The sequence below is a fragment of the Equus asinus genome, chromosome 11 (assembly GCF_041296235.1).
Source record: "Equus asinus isolate D_3611 breed Donkey chromosome 11, EquAss-T2T_v2, whole genome shotgun sequence".
Lineage (NCBI taxonomy): Eukaryota > Metazoa > Chordata > Mammalia > Perissodactyla > Equidae > Equus > Equus asinus.
Genome location: NC_091800.1, coordinates 36,184,805 through 36,206,741, shown reverse-complemented (window position 1 = coordinate 36,206,741; position 21,937 = coordinate 36,184,805). Strand labels below are relative to the sequence as shown.

Here is a 21,937-nt window from a genome sequence, read left to right as displayed (position 1 = left end):
TGAAATCCTGGAGCATCTCATTTTGGGGGGCATTCTTTTTGGAATCTTAGCCTAGACCAAAAGTAGGTAGCCCTCAACAACATTTTGAATTACTCAATGTTTAATGAGCTATTTATTTGTTTAATAGCATAGAATAGGCTTTGGTTATTTACAATTAACATCATTGACTAATACATAAATTTGTAACTGGATTAATTGTGGGCAAGAAAACTTTAGAAACCTTAGAGGAAGCTAAGGTTTGTTATATGGTCTGTTTGTGGCTGAAGGCAGAGAACATTCAGGTTGGATTAAGACATGGGATTCTGGCAGCCCATGACATTCAGTGGAAAAACAGCTAATTAAATTATTACCTGTGGTCACCTAGAATGAAGTGTCTATTAATGACAAGGCTTTGAGAGATTGAGTCACCTCTCGAAAAGAACAGAATGAAGGGCATGAGGAATTCAGTGCTCTAGGGTGGGCTGGTTGCTTTTAATTTTGCTGGACAGCTTAAAGAAAATGCATAACAAACTCAAGGTTCTAAATTCTCAGCTGAAACCTCAGACAGACAACCAGGGATTTTCAGCATCTCTCATTTCTTTTTGCCTCTAGGCTGAGATAGATGAAAATCAAACTAAAATCTTGATCCTAAGGGCTTTCAATTTATATAGGTTGAATTAACAATCTGACAATGCATCAAACATGACACAGCTTTGATAGGGAAAGAATAAAACACTGAATGTAGGTATAAGGACATATGGAGAGATTTGGATGTCTTAAAATACCCCAAATATCCAGACTCCAAGTCAACCTTTATTTCCAACTGAGATATTACCTCTGTCTGATGTGACTCTTCCTGTCCTACTCAAAAATCTTAAAATTATTTGACCAAAGCAGTTTCTTCCAAAGAGAATTCAATCCTCCCATATTCTATACTCAACAGCTCTCTTATTGTATTCAGAGCTATAACTAAAATAAGATTCAAGCAAATGCATGAAATTACATATTCAAACACAGGAGAAAAAAGCTTATAATCAAAAAAAGATATAGAATTTTGCTGATAAATATATAATATATTATATATTATAATATAATAATAAACCTGTAGAGTAAATAATAAATATATAATCATAATAAATATATAATCAAGTAATATATTAAAAATATATATTTTATTCATGCTTATAATATATATTTATGTTTTTCCAGTTTTTAATATGTATTAAGTATATATAATTATAATAGTTAATTTACATACAGTTTTTAATTTACTTTACAGTTTTTAATTTAATTTACTTTATAGTTTTTAATGTATATTATTAATTAATTTAATAATACATGAGATAATGTATTTTAAGTGTGCTGGACGAACCAAAAAAGAAGGAAGAAGATAATTTTAGGTGAAGTTAAATGTACAGATATGGGTGAACTGATAGAAATTCTGGGTTTAGTGTGCTAGCTTGCATAGATAAAATCATTTGCCTGGATGGTTACTGAAATCTTGATTCAAAGTTTGTTCATACTAACATAGTTGGACAATCTGAAAATTCCCTTTAATATGGAGAAGGAGGAAGTGAAGGACTGAAAGATGCTTTTGCCATTGTAATACCCTAAACTACTCCCCAAACTATGAAGACCCAGAAACATTCCCCTCACCAAAGAACTGGGAACACATTTAGTCAGGAGAGCACATGCGTATGTGAAAATACTAGGAGTGGCAATTCTCCTGGTGATGGGCTGTTGATGGGAGCTGATGCAATGTTTGAAATGTATTCCCAGACACAAAGTGGACATTCCAGGAATGAGACCAGGAATTATCAAATAGAAATGTAGCTAATTTATCATGGAGTCCATAGGGCTGAGATTAATATTTTTCAAAATAGATTCTTCCTTGTTATTAATAATCTAAAATTATGCTAGGTTTGGCAAACGGAGCACTGACATTAAGAATTGTTTCTATAGCTACTTTCAGTTACTTCATAGAGTCTCGAGAATTAGGATAATGGCAAGTAATCTTGAGCTTATTTTAAGATTTATTCATCAGGCTTATCTTAAAGATAGACCTATAAAATTTTCTACACCAGCAGAGAATGCAGTATTTTTGTATTAAGGCTCAAGAGAGACCCTCCTGGGCTGAAGATGTTAGTGACTATTCTCATTGATATCTTTATTAGAAAGAAGAGATGGCTAGAGGTAAAGATCTCTAACATTTGAGGCTAACAGTTTGATTATACTTTAAGTGAGTTGGCAAGGATCATGCTGGAGTTCTAATGACGAGCTTTGGGAAAGAGTAAAGTAAATGATCTGCTTCAAATGCTTCAGGAGTGTGCTATCTTTGTCCTGTGTGAATGCTCAAAAGAGGCTTCAACTGTGGAGATGCGTGTGGGTGTTAACTAGCCTTTTACTCTGCCACACTCACCTCTCCCACAAGGAGCTCATGAACCAAGTGATAGTGGTGGCAGGGACAAACGTTATACATAGCCCAATATTGACTTCCCCTTATCAAGGCTGACTTGATTAACATCATTAGTAGATGTATAATTTGCCAGTGACATGAACCAATCCAATGGGTCACCGTACCCTCAGTCAATCAGCTAGTAGGGTGCCAATTTGTTTTTTGATGTTAAGCATTTCCCATCATGGAAAAGAGCCACTATTGATTTGAAATTATTGTTACACATACCATATTTTAGTTAGCATGACCTTAAGCAAATTTACTATTTGTGTTATTTAATATCATGATCTAATCCACAATAATGCTTATGACCAAAAATGCTTTTTAAGTTTAAAGATATAAGGTTGTATAATATGCTCATGGTATTCACCAAGCTTAACATGCAGTCCGTCTTTCAGAAACAACTGCCCTAGAGTACATTGGAATTAATATAAAAAAATATGTTTAATATTTCAACTAGGTGACCACAACTTGCAAGCTTTATCTACTATCCTAAAAAATAGCAACTGACTAATATACAGTATCATTTTTCTTTCTGATAGAATACATGGATCCACAGGGAAAAAAATGGGAACAGAAGAGATGAATCTCCCTATCACATCCTTGACCTACTTGAGAATGTATGGTCTACTCCTTGTGATCCAAGGCTCTTCTTGGTCACTGGTCTTATACTAAAAGAAAGATTATGTACATGAGGTAATACAACAGGGTTTCCTTTGCACTGCAAGTCATTTTAATCAACACATGCCTGTGGATAAATAAGTCAAAAATGAATTACTGTCTAATAACTAATCCTTACCCTAACAGGAAAAATATAACCCTTAGTAAGTAGTAGGAAAAGAAAAGATGGATAAGGTCTTAGGATTCCCTGGGACCATCTAGTGCTGCTAAATCCAAAAGTAATATTGAATGAAATATAGCATGCATCTCATGTAGCTGGGACCAAAAAACGTCAGTAATGAAGATTTGGAATAGCATATCAGATAAAGTATTCTTTAGTCCTGTCTGAGAGCAAAGAAAACATGGAATAGATAAAAGAGAAAGGCAGTTGAAAATACCATCTAGGGCCTGTGATCAGCTACAGGAATGAGGATATAGTGACAACTTCTTCACCCTTCTTTCAACATGTAAAACTCCTTAATAGATAATTTTAAATACCATTCAAATGTTTTTGATTTTTAAATGGATCTTCTAAATACAGAATGTCACTATTTAGATACATAATAATAGTCTTATGCTTAAGTACTCAAGACCAAAGTAAATGGCGACTACATGCTTCCAGTTACTCAGGCCAAAAATTTTGAAAACATAACTCCTCTTTCTCATGCCCTATGACCAATATTTCAAAATATCCTGTGAGTCAAGCTTTGAAATAGACCTAGAATCAGATTTTTTCTTACTAATTCCTTTATTACCACTGATAAAGATTGTCTCCTTGACAAAACTCTAGGAAGGCTCTTGTGAGCTCCACTAGGCTCCATCCGTGAGAGGGACATAGGCTCATGTCTCTCAAGAGCCCAGTTCTAGCAAGAATCCTGCTAAGTCAGTTTAATCAGAATCCCCCATTGATATCCGATCATCCTTTATATATAGTTGGGCTCCTCATCCTCCACTATCTGCTAGGTGATGTCTGATCACCCTGACCTGCTTCAACAGGAGTAGTGTTTGGTGGATTTAGCCAGAATCTCCCCTTACCTCTGATATTTCTTCTTAGCAATTTTTCTATCCACTAAACCCCACCTTGCTCCTTGGCTACAAATTCCCACTTTTCCTTGCTTTATTCAGAGTTAAGCCCAATCTATCACCCCCATGGTAAGACTCCATTGTAGTAGTTCCCCTTGAATAAAGTCTGCCTTACCATTCTTAAACAAGTGTCTTGAATATTGTGTTCTTTAGCACCAGCCAAGCCCATTCCACCATCTACAACTGCTGAGATAATCACAAGCTTCCATACTGGTCTCCCAGATTGGCCATTGTCTCATTAGAGTCTTTTCTCAAAATAGTAGCTAATATATTCCTTTCAAAAGTAAGCTAGGTTTGTAATTACTCTGTTTAAAGCCCTCCATAGGCTTACTGTTAAACACAGAATTAAATACAATGTCATGTGCCTTTTCAAGCCAGAATTTCTGTACTACCTGGCCTTCTTTTTACCAATCTGATCTTTTCTCTTACCCCTTTCTTCCTTTCTCATTCAGTTACAGGAGGCTTATCACCTTTCAGAATCAATCTGTTTTTGAATTCTCATTGGTTTCCCTGTAGTTAGAATGAAGAAGGTTATTGTCTACCTTCCACTCCAAATATTTTTTCACCTACTGAAAGCTAGAGGAGAAAAATTACTGTAACAGGATTAAGCATTTTTGTCCATATCAACTCAATACTTTTTTAATTAAATGTATCTCCGCCAACTTTAAATATAAACACACACACATATAGATTAAAAGTAAGTGGATGGAGAAAAGTATGCCACTCTAACACTAATAAAAACAAAGCAGGAGTAGCTGTATTAATTTCAGACAGAGCGGACTTCAAAGCAAGGAAAGTTATCAGCAATAAAGAAAGGTATTATATAACAATAAATGAGTCAATTCTCCAAGAAGATGTAACAACTCTTACTGTCTGTGTGCCTAACAACAGAGTGTCAAGCTACACGAGGCAAAAATTAAAAGAACTGCAAGATGAAATAGATGAATCTGTTGTCATAGTTGGAGACCTCAACAACCCTCTATCAGAAATGGCCATATCCAGCAGACAGAAAACCAATAAGGACATAGTTGGACTCAACAGCACCATCACTTCTTCCCAAGTGATCTATTGATTCAATGCACTAAATATCTCTGCTCTGACTTTTACCAGCCTCCCACTAAGGGCAAGGTGAAATGATGTATGGAAGACTCAGTAAAAAAGTGTTTGTATTATAGAGAATACTAGATGGGAAATAAGTTGGACTTTGGAGAATGTGTAGAAATTAGATAAGAGATGAGAAGTTGGAGGGTTTTTCAGGAAACTTGAAACTTTTCCAAACAGCTAGGTCAAAATAATTTTCTTTTAACCCTAAATCAACCTCAGAAATCTTTTCTTCAACATAGCAGCAAAACAGTGTTTGAAAACTGTGGTAGATTTTATTACTGGCCCCGCTATTTATTCATCAATGTGTCTACAGTCTTTGTTATTTGACTTCTAAGTTTGCCCCATTTAAAATGTTGAATATATTTTATACCCCTTGACTTTGACTTTTGTAAATGACTGGCTTTAGCCAATTGACTGTTAGTAAGTATAAGTTGACCAATGCCTAGAAAAGTACATGTGCAATTGAGATTTCTATCCTGTGCTACAGCCAACTCCATGAGAAGAATATCCTTGGGCTAGCCTACTAGTACTCAAAGAAAGATGAAGAACATGTGGAGCACAGCTGAGATTAGCCAAAACACCCATAAGAAAATGCCCAGAATTGCTATGTGCCCAACTAATTGTATTTGTCATAAAGACAAATGATAAGTTTTTATATACAGATTTTGTGACTAAAGATGTTTAAAGCATAAAATATTTTTATTTCCTCTTTGCTATTTATTATAATAGAAAATGAAATGAAACAAAACAAATTTTAAAGGCCATGCTGTAGCTTTCAGAAAGAAATGTTATATAAAAACTCAGTGACAATTGCAGTGACTAAAGGCCTAAAATGAACAAGAGCCTAGTGATAACCAATGACTGGAGCAGAGGAAACACTGGTGGTCGTTCTTTAGGAGGATGAGTGAAAAGGAAGAGGTAGGGGTAGATTAGAGAAGCAGGTGAAGAGATATTCTCAGAAAGACAAAAGAGTTCTGTTCACAATATCTACTCACCTTTCCTTTCTCTATCTGTCCAGACATCAGTCTACTATATTCAAAACCCTGCTGTCTATGATTCATTTTCCTCCATACCTCTGTGTCTGTCCTTGCTAGTCAAGACCTAGTCAAGACCACAAGCGTCAGGAAAAGAGGCTTTAGGGCTTGTCAGGGGGACACATACTGGGGATTAAGGAGCCAAGGGAGTTTTGAATTTATGACTACTCTTGCTGGATTTATGAATACATTTTGTCATAGTAATAAATTCATTCTTGTTGTTTAGAGTTTCAAGCACTCAATCCGTTACTATGACTCAAGTTCATTATTGAAGAAATAGACTTTGATGGACAAAACAAAAAAAATTTCAACCTTGTGTATAACATTGCTAACGTGAGATAATGTGTTCCATACGTTGTTGCAACTTTCACACAATTGAGTTGCTTCAGAATCCCACGTATTCTTAATTGAAGACTGCCAGTGTATATCAAAATAGTATTTTTTAAAATTCTATCTTGCATGATGAGTTAATGCCCAAAATTGCTAATAACCAAGTTCTGTGGATGAAATGAAAAGAAGCATTTTTCCTAAAGTGTTTCTGGTTATTTAAAAAATTTTTTGATTATTTTAAAATATTATGAATTTGAAGAATCAAAATACCTAGATAAGTGAACCAAAAAATGAATGAATTATATTCTATATTGTATTTGTGATCATACAATGGTGACATACAATGGAACTGGAGAATATGTAATAGTAATTTATTATAGTCACTAAACATTGAAATTCAAAGACAATATAAATTATGCATTTTTAGTGCCAATGTAGTAACTAGATGAGCAACTGTTTATATTTTAATATCTTTATTCATTTAAAGTAATCATAATTGATTCAAATATTGTTTGCAGTTTTTATTTCTCACAAAATATTCATATTTTTAAAACCATCATTTGGCTAGACTTATTATAAAGGTTTGCCATACATAATAAGGCATAGATTTGAAACAGGAAGAAATTGTTTTTGGTTATTTTACCATTTTTTTAAGATGACAAACAAATATATAAGCAGGAACTACTACAAAGCAACCAGATAAAAACTAATATTTTTTAAATGGAACCTGAAATAAGGAAAAATCTTTGGAGATTTTGGACTTAAACATACAATTGTCAAAATTAGAATTTCACAATGACAGTATCGTGTCAAAGCCCACGTACACCAGTTGGTCAATATTTTCCAGAAGACTTTCTTGAGGGTTGTTGGTTTCAGGATCTGAATCTTTTAACCACCATATCTGAGCATTAATGAGAAGAATCCTCAGGGCTGCATCTCCGTTCCTGCTGGCCTGACAGAGGGCCTTGCTTGGCTGGGTGAGTAGAGTAACCCATTACTTTCGAGGAGTTTATGTTCTCCAGGCAGTGCCTTTACTTCTCTTTTTTCTCTCTCCTTATTTGGGCAAATTCCACTCTGCGGTAGGTAATTTCAGTGGCTACCTAATCCACATTCTCGTCAAATGACCTTAGGTCAAGCCAGGCTCCCTGGGCATTAAATCCCAACCACAACAAATTGGGAGCTTTTGCTGGTTCAAACATAGCTCTTTAAAGTATTGGCATGCCTTATTGAGATACCCACAAGCCTCTTCACCATTTCTATTGTGATAATTGCAGATACCTTGAAGCAAGTAAAGTCTTGAAAACAATACCTTCTCTTTCCCACCATTTCCTTTTAGGTGGACCAGTCTGATGATTTTCTCCATAACAATTTTTAAGGCATTTCTGGACCAAGTTTAATATTTTTCTGCACTGTCAAGCCAGTTATCCAAAGCAGAAGTAACATCATACTGTATCTAACTGGAGCACTGCATAGTTATGTACTTTATCCAGTAGTTCTTTGCTACACTCGCAGAAATATTTTTCAGCACCCAACAGAACTGGTAAGGTATGGAATAGCCATACTCTTTTCTTTTCAGAAAATCTCTGCTTTTCTCATGATAACCATAGCTAACATAAGGGCTTTTCTTTGTGATGGAGGAATTCTGATTGGTCTGCCTGTCTCATTAGCTATACAGTTTCTGGATCTACCGCTATCTCAACTCTCTCTCCCAGTATTTCTAGTCCTCTCTAAGTCCTTGGAATTAATTTTTCTTTCAGTTTTTTTCTTTGGGAATTTCTTTTTTCTTTCAATTATTTCAAACGAAGTTCAGTTTCATTTTGTTCTTCTTCAAACTAAAAATTTTTTCCCCACATTCTCTTCAGACTGTTTTAGTTTGAGCACCATAGCTTTTACATTGTGTCACTCCTTGTTCTAGTGTTTTCCCTAGTCAAAGTTGTTTCTTATTTAGGATAATTTTGATATAATTTTCCTGAAATCCAAAGGTTTTAGATACTTTAGAACTCAGTTCTCTGCCAGGGATGTACAATTGGGTCTTCAAAAAGTTTTTCCTGTCTTTTCTTAGTCTCGGAGGCAAAAATACCTCAACTGCAGCAATTCCTGCTGTTTTATCATTTTCATTTCCTTTTTCATGCTCGACTGCACTGCAGCATATTTCTTCCCTTATCTTTTCTATTTCGTTTCCACAACATTCTGTCTTGTCAGAGTCCTTCTTAGCAAGGGCCTTCAACACCAAACCACCTTCATTATTTTCATCCGTATATGGAGGTTTCCAAAGTTGCCTTCTCTCTTTCCTTACAAGTTGGGTCAATTTTGCTTGAATATTTTTTTTTTCTTAACTGTAAACACGTTTTCATTCTTCTTTCCTTCTTTCCTTTGTTTTTCTTTCTTTCTTTCTCTTTTTTGGTGCCATCTGCACCATCCAGGCACCTGCTGTGACCTGCCACGTGCCTGGATGTGGAGGCTGCTGTGGTTTGTCTTCATTCTGGGTGAGGCCAGTTCCCCCTCTGCCCACATTTAATGTACTTTGATTATATACTAGTGACTATAACAAATGCTTCATTGAGTTTTTGCACTGTGTCTCATTACTCTAAAATAAAATGCAATAATTTTACTTATTTGGGAAATATATTCCTGAAATTTATGAAGATAACAATAAAGTTGTAAATCCAGGATTGAGGATGTTCACATAGGATTTTCTTGTTTCTACCATTAAGATTCTTGACATTTTTTTCATTGTGGTCATTGTTTTCATATTTTAGCTCATATACCTTGAGTTTCTATGGGTAATAGAAAGACAACAGAAGGTTGTCATTTAGCTTACTCCTAATTGGGATTCAACTATTCCTCACTAAGTTTAGAGTCATATCTGTTAAGCTTCTTGTCAAAGCAGTGGAGCATAATTAAATTGCCATGGTAGCAGAGAGTGGGCATATAAAAAAAGCTATGAAATACATCCAGCGGGGCAATATGGGCACAAAGCAAAGTTATTCAGCTGAAAATGTGTTTTTCTCAACGTACAGCCTTGCAAATGAGATTTGGCCCAAGAAGCTGTTAACTGTTAATATCTATTTGTCTTTACCTCTTGATTGCGATAGCTACTTGTTAGTAGGGGTTACACTAATTTGCTTTTGGATCACCAGATTTCCCTGTGTTGCGGTGAGCACTAAATATTTGCTGAATTAGTGAGCACTCAATAAGATGGATTGATAATTGACTTGTCAATATCAACGGGATCCAGTCTATGAGCCTGGATAGGAGAAAAATCTCCCCTTAAGAATGAGGGAGGGTGATCACAGTGCTGGTGAGGGCTTCAGGTTAGGTCTCTAAACTGTAAGGGGTAATAAAGGGACTAAGCAGAGAGTTGGGTAAAAATAGATGCTTAATCCTAGAAATATCATGCCAAAATGTGGATTAGATAGATTGGGAAGGTGAAATTTGAATTTTTAATAAAAGTGAATGAAAGGATTTTCTGTAGATTCACTCACTATTAAGTGTCATTATTTAAGGTGACTCAGTGGCACAGAAGCTCAGAAGCTCTGAATGGGCCAACATATCCCTGATGGATGGAGGAATTGTGAACCTGAAGCTTTTGGAAATATTTTCTGCCTCTTTATGTATTGGTTTGAAAACTGGAGTGAGAATGATTTGAATGCAGCAACTTTAACTTTCAAGTATTACAGTGAACTACTCTAGAGTTCCATTTATATAAGGTGACTGTAAACCCAAGTCCTTATATAAACATGTTGACATGGAATAATTCTTAATTGCACAACTTTACTCTAAAAAGTGTCTCAGTTATATATTGATCTTACTGAAACTTTATTGTACTTCTGTTTGCTTTACTAATAAGACTTTATCTATCTTATCTCCTACAAGGAAATTCAAATTTCTCAACAAGGGCCATGCATCTCCCATGAAAACACATTATGGTACAGTTGATTGCACGGGATTTTCTCAAAATCCTAACTCCAGCACTATGTGAGTTTGGGAAAACTATTTAACTCAAAACTTTGGTTCTCTCATCTATAAAGTGGAAATAGTTATAGTACCTAACATATAGTATGAGAATTAAATAAATAAATATATGCCAAAGATTGATCATTGTGCCTGAATGTGATATTGGTATCTTATACATTTTAGTTTTAAAAGGTAAATTAAGATAGCATACTACAGCAGGTGTTATGAGTTCAAAAGAAAAGTTATAACTCCAGAGAAAGGGGGTAGGATTGTGTCTAAGACAAACCCATGAGTGAAGGAGGCATTTAAGTACTTCAGTATATAGACACAGTGGAGTCATATTAAAAACATAAAGGAGAGGAATTTAGGTCAAGATGGCAGTGTAGGCAGACTCTGACTCACCTCCTCCCATGGACACAACAAATTTACAACTCTTGGAACAACTATCCCTGAGAGAAAACTGAAAACTGGATAAAAAGAACCCACACAACAAGGGATGGTGCTGACTGAGGTAGAAGAGACAGAAATTCCTTTCTGGAGAGAAAAGCCACCTTCGAGCTATGGTGTCTCATGGTCAGCCATGAGTAATCTTGAGGTATGAAGCCTTCCCTGGAGAAGTAGAGGAACTGAACAGGGGTGCATTGCCAAAATAAGCAAATTTTGGACTCAGCACAACTGAGATAAGTGTCATAATACCTGGTTTTTCTGGCTATTAACTACAAAGGGGAATGTCCCCAGAAAAGCTATCAGATGTAAGGGGAAAACAGCCTGCTCTAAACAGGCCTATGAGCAAATTCACCAGTTTTGGAAAGCAAACTAAAATCACCAGAAAGAAGGGTATACAGTCTTTTCGTGAAAAGAGACTCATTTGATAGGTTCTGGGTGCATCTTGGTGAGAGGTGAGACCTTCCCAGGCACTGAGACATAGGTAGCAGCCATTATTGTGACCTAGTACAGGGGTGCTGACACAGATGCTGGCAGATGCCGTTGGAGTTCTTCCCCTGGCCTGTTAGCCCAGAGGTCTGCCTCACCCACTACAGCACTGATTTAATCCATCTCAGCCAGGACAGGCAGCTGACCCTAGGGACGGGCCCCACCCAACAGCAAGCCCTCAGGTAACTTGTGGGCACACATAGGTGAGGTGCCTGGAACCTCTGCAGCCAAGCAAGTGGGTCTGCCACTGTGGGGCAGGGTATGCATGACGGGCAGGCCTGTGTTGGTGGAGAGCGTGGAGCCTCTGTAGTGGGGCAACTGGGTCCACTTCAAAGGGTCAGGGCATTTGCATGGGGCAGGAATGTGTTGACAGGGCATGTGGGTCTGTAGGCTGTGGAGCTTGTTACCTGCAGCAGACTTGTGCTTCTCAAATGGACACATAGGGATTGGCCCCACCTTCCAAAGCATGGTGATCCCATGCCTGAGGCCAGCCCCACTCAGACGCAATCCTGAGAGAGCTGACAAGAGCCTTGCAGGCTGAGGCCTACAGCAGTTGTACGCCCCTGAACCTAGCAACCAGCCATAAGGCCACCTCTCCAGGATTGCGAGATCTAGCAGACCTAAATAGGACAGATATACATGGGTAGATATAAGCACAGAGAAAGAGGCAAAATGGGGAATCAAAGGAATATGTTTTAAGTCAGGGAACAGGACAAGACCCCAGAAAAAGAACTAAATGAAACAGAAATAACCTACTTAGAGTTAAAACAAAAAGTCATAAGGATGCACATCAATCTTGGTATCACAAAGGATGAACTCAGTGAGAACTTCAACAAAGAATTAGAAAATATAAAAAAGAACGAATCAGAAATGAAGAATACAACAGTGGAAATGGAAAAATTCACTAGAGGTACTCAATAGCAGAGTATATGGCACAGAGAAATGGGTCAGCAAGCTGGATGAAAGACTAGATGAAATCACTCAAGCTGAACTGATAAAAGAAAAAAGAATTAAAAAGAATGAGGGCAGTGTAAGGGATATCTGAGACAACATCAAGCACTCTAACATCCATATTATAGGTGTCCCAGAAGGAGAAGAGTGAGACAAAGGGGCAGAGAATTTATTTAAAGAAATAATAGCAGAAAACTTTCCTAAGAAAGGAAACAGACATTCAGGTACAGGAAGCACAGAGAGCACCAAAGAAGATAAACCCAAAAAGGCCCACACCAAGACACATTATAATTTAAATGCCCAAAATTAAAGAAGAGAGAATCCTAAAAGCAACAAGAGAAAGGCAACAAATGACATGAGGGTAGAAGACAGTGGCACAATATATTAAAAGTGCTGAAAGAAAAAACCTACAGCCAGGAATACTCTACCCAGCAAGGCTATCATTCAGAATGGAAGGAGAGAGAAAGAGTTTCCCAAACAAGCAAAAACTAAAGGAGTTTATCACCAAAAAACCAATCTTACAAGAAATGCTGAAGGAACTTATTTAAGTGGAAAAGAGAAGACTACAAATACTAATAGGAAAATTATTTTAAAAAAGCAATAAAATCACTGTAAAGGCAAATATATAATAAAGGTAGCAGATCAACCACCTATGAAGCTCTTATGAAAAACAAAAGACAAACGTACTAAAATTATCTATTTCCATGATAAGAGGGCAAGGGACACAAACGCACAAAAAAAAGAAGTTAGATATGATATCAAAAGCATAAGATGTGGGAGGAGAGGAGTAAAAGAGTAGAGCTTTCAGAAAGAGGTCAAAATAAAGAGACCATCAACTTAATATAGATTGCTATATACGTAGGTTATTATATATGAATCTGATGGTAATCACAAACCAGAAACCTATAATAAATACACAAAAAATTAAGAGAAAGGAATCCAAGCATAATACTAATGAAAGCCATCAAACACAAGGGGAGAGAGCAAGAGAAGAAGAAAGGAACAGAGAAGAACTACTAAAACACCCAGAAAGAAGTAACAAAATGGCAATAAGTACATTCTTATCAATAGCAACTAAATGTTGTTGGACTAAATGCTCCAATCAAACAGTATAGGGTGGCTGAATGGATAAAACAACAAGACCCATATATATGCTGCACACAAGAGACACACTTCAGACCTAAAGACACTTAAACCTGAAAGTAAGGGGATGAAAAAAGATATTCCAAGAAATTGTAATGAAAAGAAAGCCGGGACAGCAATGCTTATATCAGACAAAACAGACTTTAAAACAAAAACTGTAACACAAGACAAAGAATGGCACTAAATAATGATAAAGGGAATGAAACAACAAGAGGATACAGCACTTGTAAATATATATGCACCTAAAATAGGAGCACCTAAACATATAAAGCAATTATTAACAGACATAAATGGAGAAATAGACAGAAACATAATAATAGTAGGGGACTTTAACACTCCACTCCACCAAGGGATACATTATCCAAACAGAAAATCAATAAGGAAATATTAGCCTTAAATAACACATTAAACCAGATGGACTTAGTACAGGATATATATACAGAATATTCCATCTAAAAACTGCAGATACACATTCTTTTCAAAAGTACATGGAACATTCTCAAGGATAGACACATATTAGGCCTTAAAACAAGACTCAGTATATTTAAGAAGACTGAAATAATACCAAGCATCTTTTCTGATCATAGCAGCATGAAATTAGAAATCAACCACTGGAAGAACATCAGAAAAGCCACAAATACATGGAGCTTAAACAAAATTCTACTGTACAAGGATTGGGTTGGTGAAAAATTCAAAGGATAAATAAAAAAATACCTGGAGATAAATGACAATGAATATACGGCATGCCAAAATTTATTGGATACAGCAAAAGCGGTTCTAAGAGAGAAATTTATAGCAATACAGGCTTACCTCACCAAACAAGAAAAATATCAAATAAATAATATAAAAGTGCACCTAAAGGAACTGGAGAAATACAAACAAACAAGCTCCAAAATCAGTAGAAGGAAGGAAATAATAAAAATCAGAGCAGAAATAAATGAAATAGAGACTAAAGAAATGATAGAAAAAAGATCAATGAAACAAAGAGCTGGTTCTTTGAAAAGGTAAAGAAAATTAACAAACCCTTAGCTAGACTCTTCAAGAAACAAAGACAGAAGGCTCAAATAAATAAAATCAGAAATGAAAGAGGAGAAATAACAATAGATACCTCAGAAATATAAAAGACTATAAGAGAATACTATGAAAAACTATACGCCAACAAATTGGACACTCTAGAAGAAATGGATACATTCTTGGAATCATACAACCTTCTAACACTGAATCAAAAAGAAATAGAGAATTTGAACAGACCAATCACCAGTGAGGAGATTGAAACAGTAATCAAAAATCTCCAAAAAATAAAAGTGCCAAAACAAATGGCTTCCCTGGGGAATTCTACCAAACATTCAAAGAAGACTTAATACCTATCTTTCTCAAACTCTTCCAAAAAATTGAAGAGCGGGAGAATGTTCCTAACTCATTCTACAAAGCCAACATTATCATAATACCAAAAGCTGACAAGGACAACACACAGAGAAAATTACAGGCCAATATCACTGAAGAACATCAATACAAAAATCCTCAACAAAATACTAGCAAATCGAATACAACACCACATTAAAAAGATCGTACACCATGATCAAGTGGGATTTATTCCAGGATGCAGGGATGGTTCAACATCTACAACTCAATCAACATGAACCACCACGTTAACAAAATGAAGAATAAAAATCACACAATCATCTCAATAGATGCAGACAAAGCATTTGACAAGATACAGCATCCATTTATGATAAAAACTCTGAATGAAATGGGTATATAAGGAAAGTACCTCAACCTAATAAAGCCCCTATATGTTAAGCCCACTGCTATTAGTATTCTCAGTAGAGAAAAACTGAAAGCAACCCCTCTAAGAATAGGAACCAATCAAGGATGCCCACTTTCACCACTCTTGTTTAACATAGTGTTGGAAGTCTTAGCCAGAGCAATCAGGCAAGAAAAAGAAATAAAAGTGATTGAAATTTGAAAGGAAGAAGTGAAACTGTCACTAGTTGCAGATGACATAATTTTATGTATAGAAAACCCTAAAGAATCCAGCAAAAATCTTTTAGAAATAAGACATGAATATGGTAAAGTTGTAGGGTACAAAATCAACATACAAATATGAGCTGCATTTTTATATACTACCAACAAAGTAGCAGAAAGAGAAATTAAGAACACAATTCCATTTACAGTTGTGACAAAAAGAATAAAATACCCAGGAATAAACTTTGCCAAGGAGGTGAAAGACCTGTGCACTGAAAACTGTGAAACATTGTTGAAAGAAATTGAAGACACAAAGAACTGGAAAGATATTCCATGTTCTTGGATTAGAAGAATTAACGTAGATAAAATGTCTATACTTCCTAAAGTAATCTACAGAGTCATTGCAATTCCTATCAAAGTTCCAATGATATTTTTCACAGAAATGGAACAAAGAATCCTAAAAACTATACGGAACAACAAAAGACTCCAAATGGCCAAAGCAATCCTGAGAAAAAGAACAAAGCTTGAAGCATCGCACTCCCTGATTTGAAAATATACTACAAAGTTATAGTTATCAAAACAGCATGGTACTGGCAGAAAAACAGACACAAATATCTATGGAACAGAATCAAGAGCCAAGAAATAAATCACACATCTATAGACAGCTAATTTTGAACAAGGGAGCCAAGAATATTCAATGGAGAAAGGAAAGTCTCTTTGACAAATTGTGTAGGGAAAACTGGACAGTTACATGCAAAAGAATGAAAGTAGACCATTATCTTACACCTTACACAAAAATTAACTCAAAATGGAGTAAACATTTGAATGTAAAACCTGAAACCATGAAACTTCTAGAAGAAAACATAGGCAATATCCTCTCCAACATTGGTCTTAGCAGCATCTTTTCAAATACCATGTCTGACTGGGCAAGAGAAACAATAGAAAAAATAAATAAATAGACTACATCAAACTAAAAATCTTCTGTACAGCTAAGGAAACCATTAACAAAACAAAAAGACAACCTAACAAATGGGATAAGATATTTGCAAACCATATAACTAAGGGGTTAATATCTAAAATATATAAAGAACATATATCCCAACAACAACAAAAAACTAACAACCCAATTAAAAAATGAGCAAAAGTCCTGAAAAGACATTTCTCCAAATAAGATATACAGAGGGCCAATAGGCACATGAAAAGATGTTCAACATCACTAATTATCAGGGAAATGTAAAACAAAAATGCAATGAGATATCACCTCATACCCATCAGAATTGCTATAATTAACAAGACAGGAAACAACAAGTGTTGGAGAGGATGTGGAGAGAAAGAAACTCTCATACACTGCTGATGGGAGTGCAAACTGGTGCAAATACTATGGAAAGCAGTATGGAGTTTCCTCAGAAAATTAAGAATAGATCTACCATATGATCCAGCTATCCCAATGCTGGGTATTTATCCAAAGAACATGAAAATATGAATGTATGAAGATACATGTACTCCTATGTTCATTGCAGCATTGTTCACAATAGCCAGGACTTGGAAGCAACGTAGGTGCCCACCAAGGGATGAATTGATAAAGAATATGTGGTGTATATACATGATGGAATACTATTCAGCCATAAAAAAAGATGAAGTCTGGCTATTTCTGACCACAAGGATGAACCTTGAGGGTATTATGCCAAGTGAAATAAGTCAGAGAGAGAAAGTCAAATACCATATTATCTCACTCATAAATAGAAGACAAAAACAACGATAAACAAACACATCGAGACAGAGATTGGATTGGTAGTTACCAGAGAGGAAAGGGGGAGGGTGGAAGGTGAAAGGGGTGATCAGCCTCATGTATATGTATGCATATTGTAATTAGTCTTTGGGTGGTGAACATGATGTAATCTACACAGAAATCAAAATATAATAATGTATACCTGAAATTAATATGATTTTATAAACTAATATTACTGCAATAAAATAATTTTTTAAAAAATATAAAAGAAAACATATATTTAATACAGAAAGTGATAGATAATTCAGATAGAATTTCAGAATTAGTGAAAATGAACAAACAGCAATAAATCCTAATATGCCAGAATAAGGAATTTTTACTTGGTTTTCCAGCTGTGAAGAGAAGTGTCTGAATTTGAATTTTTTTTGTTCCCTAACTAGATGGATGTCTTGAGTAAGTTACTTAGACTTTGTATGTATTAATTTTTTCAACTACAAGATGAAGTCTAATAGTTTCTACTTCATAGGATTGTTTTAAGAATTAAATGAAACATATATATCCATATACATGTAAAGTACATATGTATACATATACATATATTATAACATTGCTGAGAATAGTTTTTGACATGTACTAAATGTTCACTAAACGCTAGATATTTCAATATAACAATTATTAATAATATAATAAAAAGGTATTGGTCAAAAAGTTGATGAGACGGGCTTCTTAAAAATTCATGTCCTTATGTCATAAAGGATGGAACGCCGTTACATTAATTAAAAGATATAGGGGACAGCCCAGTGGCAGAGCAGTTAAGTTCGCATGTTCCGCTTCCATGGCCCAGGGTTCGCCAGTTCAGATCCTGGGTGCGAACTTACACACTGCTTGTCAAGCCATGCTGTGGCAGGCATCCCACATATAAAGGAGAGGAGGATAGGCATGAATGTTAGCTCAGGGCTAATCTTCCTCAAAAAAAAAAAAGACATTAGCGGGGCTGCCCCGAGGCCAAGTGGTTAAGTTAGTGTGCTCCACTTTGGCAGCCTGGGGTTTTGCCAGTTTGTGTCCTGGGCAAGGACATGGCAACACTCATCAGGCCATGCTGAGGCAGCATCCCACGTAGCACAGCCAGAAGGACCAACAACTAAATAGGGGGCTTTGGGGAGAAGAAAAAGAAAAAAAAGAAGATTGGCAACAGATGTTAGCTTAGGTGCAAATCTTTAAAAAAAAGATGTGAGAGAAGGTCGAGATTCAGGCTGCAAATTTGAATGCTGTTAAATTTAAGGTGCTTGTGGGACATTCAGTTACAATTATTTTGTGGGACATTGGTTACAATTATTCAGGGGACCACCAAGAGTTTTAGGGCTAAAAGCTCTCAGAAATGATCAGAGATGTAACTACGAAGTGTGCTTTAGTGAAGGCTGGGATGCATAGAGGTTGGCAATAGAAGGCACAGTCATAGATAAAACAACTTGCCCAAGGCCACTGGCCTAATAAGTGGCAAATGTGGGATCCCAAGGTTAGTTTGAAAAGTGTAGATAACTTCACTTCTTTGTAACTCAATTACCTATATAATGATGGAATAGGGTTAGGTTATCCCTTTTTTCCCCCATCAAGAAGAGTCTGCTAATTTTACAGAAACTCTCAAACTAATTTTGTGTATGGATAATTTATTGCAGCACAATTTATCTCTTATACAAGTAGAAGAAAGAAAAGATGTGATGTTGCTGGCCTTATACCTTGAAAACTATTTTCATGGACAGTAGTTTTTTAAATTGATTGTATTATCACTTCTTCTAAATTGATTCCTTTTTTCAAAAGTGTATTCCTATTTTCCAAATGTCAGGGAAAACAAAAATGAAGAGATCAAAGGGCCAATATGTTCGGGGCTGGCCCCGTGGCCGAGTGGTTAAGTTTGTGTGCTCCGCTGCAGGCGGTCCAGTGTTTCGTTGGTTCGAATCCTGGGCGTGGACATGGCACTGCTCATCAAACCATGCTGAGGCAGCGTCCCACATGCCACAACTAGAAGGACCCACAATGAAGAATATACAACTATGTACCCGGGGGCTTTGGGGAGAAAAAGGAAAAACTAAAATCTTTAAAAAAAAAAAAAAGGCCAATATGTTCAATAATAAGGATGATATTTCATTTTGCGTAGCATTGTGGCTTTCTGTGACCTACTCATATAGAGTACGCATACACAAATGTTTATGAACTATCGATCTCTTTCACATTGATTAAAATTTTCACATTCATAAAAATCATTTTTTCTTGATGATATAGTATCTGCTTGCAAAATACTAAATGTCTATCCCTTAATATTCAGATATTAATACTGATAGTGTTGTCCAATTTCCCTATTGGAAATTGGGAAAGTTGGAAAATTACATTTTTCATTATGAAAAACTTAAATATACCATTCTTTCTAGACCTGAGTTATTTGAAGCTTTGTAGTCATTTAGCTGAAGGAATCTGTCAGGCAGACCCACATGCACACACACACACATTCATACATATAAAGTGACTTTCTCTAATACTTTGCTTATTTATGTTTTATTTCTTTCCTTTTTACAGCCTTTTTTACTGTAAATTCAATTGAATAGGAATTTATTGAGAAACTACTACTTGTACATTCCAAGTAAATTAGCAGGCTCTGAAAATACAGTGTTTACGTTAATGAAACAGTATTTTAGCTTCTATAACATAACATTGACTCCAAGTAGGATCTCACTCAGTCTCCCTTGAGATAATTTTTATTAAAAGGTTACAATTAATTTAATAATACATCAACAATAGGATTTTGACATTCCTGTTGTTATTCAAAATATATTTAACAAGCGTTTCATTTTTGTTTAGAGGACAATATAAATATCGAATTACTATTCTACCCCTAATTCCTGCCATATTCTCATTTTTACAAATCTATCTGCACATAGAGGGCATATTTATAACTGTTGACCTGTGTACATGTAATGATATCATAACAGGAAGATTTTGAGTAAAAATTTCCTTTCACCTCTCTACCTTATATGCAGATTAATAAACTTAGATTTTGGGGCTGGCCCAGTGGTGCAGCGGTTACGTGTGCACGTTCACTTCGGGGCCTGGAGTTCCCAGTTCAGATCCCGGTGCGGACATGGCACCTTTTGGCAAGCCATGCTGTGGTAGGAGTCCCACATATAAAGTAGAGGAAGATGGGCGTGGATGCTAGCTCAGGGCCAGTCTTCCTCAACAAAAGGAGGGGGATTGGCAGCAGATGTTAGCTCAGAGTTAATCTTCCTCAAAAAAAAAAATAAAAATAAGCTTAGATTTAGAGGACTATCACGATAGTAATATTAAGATTCACAGTAAGAGTACATGTATTAGTACTTGTGGTTAAAATACATATTCCAACACTGCGAAAACTGAGGTGATCTGTATAAGTATCAATATTCTCTAGACAATTGCACTGAAAAGCTAACAAAGAGGAATTATTTTTCTCATTTTCAAAAGAGAAAATGTGTATCTCATGAAATAAATTATTATCCATTCAAAAGGAGAGCCCTTAAAACTACTTCAAAATATGTGCTTTTCTTGGGACAAGTCTGAAGTAGACGTTGGGGACACAAATGCAATTTGAAACATTTCATTTCTACATTACTTATAGAGTCTCTGTTATTACAGCTTCTCTCATAGTTAAAGAAGAAATGGAGCACTGAACTTTGTGTCAACCAAAGGGAATAGAAAAACAACCCCAAAACTCAATACTGTTTAGTCCAATTTATGAAGTGATTTGAGGCAGGTAATTCAGATACTGGAAAAACTATCTTTCACTTAAGTACCAAAAAATCTAATTTAATGCAGTTGATATCTTCATTCCAGCCAGGAAAGCTGTTTCATCTTCATTTTAGTCTAGATTGCTACTATATGAAGTGACAGTGGGTTTACATGCTCTGGTTGTATATTTATTTTTTGAAAAGACCTGAGATGCCATCATTTTTCAATTTCATTTGCCATTTCATTGCTTATTCTAGGAAGGCGCAAAGTGTGAAATGGACATGGTGATCTCATTATTTTAAATTAATTTAACTTCACAAAGAGGAAATGATGATTAGTTAAGTAACTAGCACATGTCTTAACATTGAAGATGTTAACATGTCTCCCATTCTGTTATTTTAAATGAATCAAAAATATTTATTAAAATCCATTCTATGAATGCCTTTAAATAACTGCAACCAAGGTTTGAATGGCAATTCTTTTTGATGTTTTTTTCTCTCTTCTGCTCTGTAACTGGCTATTTTGTTTCCATTTCTATCTATCTATCTATCTATCTATCTATCTATCTATCTATCTATCTATCTACCATAATCATCTGCATCTCTCATTTAGAAGATCATTTATTACTAAAATACTGAAACACAGGAATATTGGATAATAGAAACAAAAAATTTAACTATAAGTTATATAGACAAGCAAGTTCTCTCGGCACATATTAGAATCAGTAATGAGACATCATCTGGGCAAAGAAGTCAGATAACTCAAGTGTAAGGATGGTAGGAAAAAGAGAAATGGAGTTTGTAAATACAGGGTGTAGCTGTAAAACAATGATACAAGTACACTAACTATCTACATTTCTAT

At 35.6% G+C, this 21,937-nt stretch overlaps 1 pseudogene; it reads right to left on the bottom strand.

Annotated features, from left to right (window-relative positions):
* Positions 1–7,435: 7,435 nt before the first annotated feature.
* LOC106848590 (NEDD8 ultimate buster 1 pseudogene) overlaps positions 7,436–21,937 on the bottom strand; it is a 193,046-nt pseudogene continuing 178,544 nt past the window's right edge.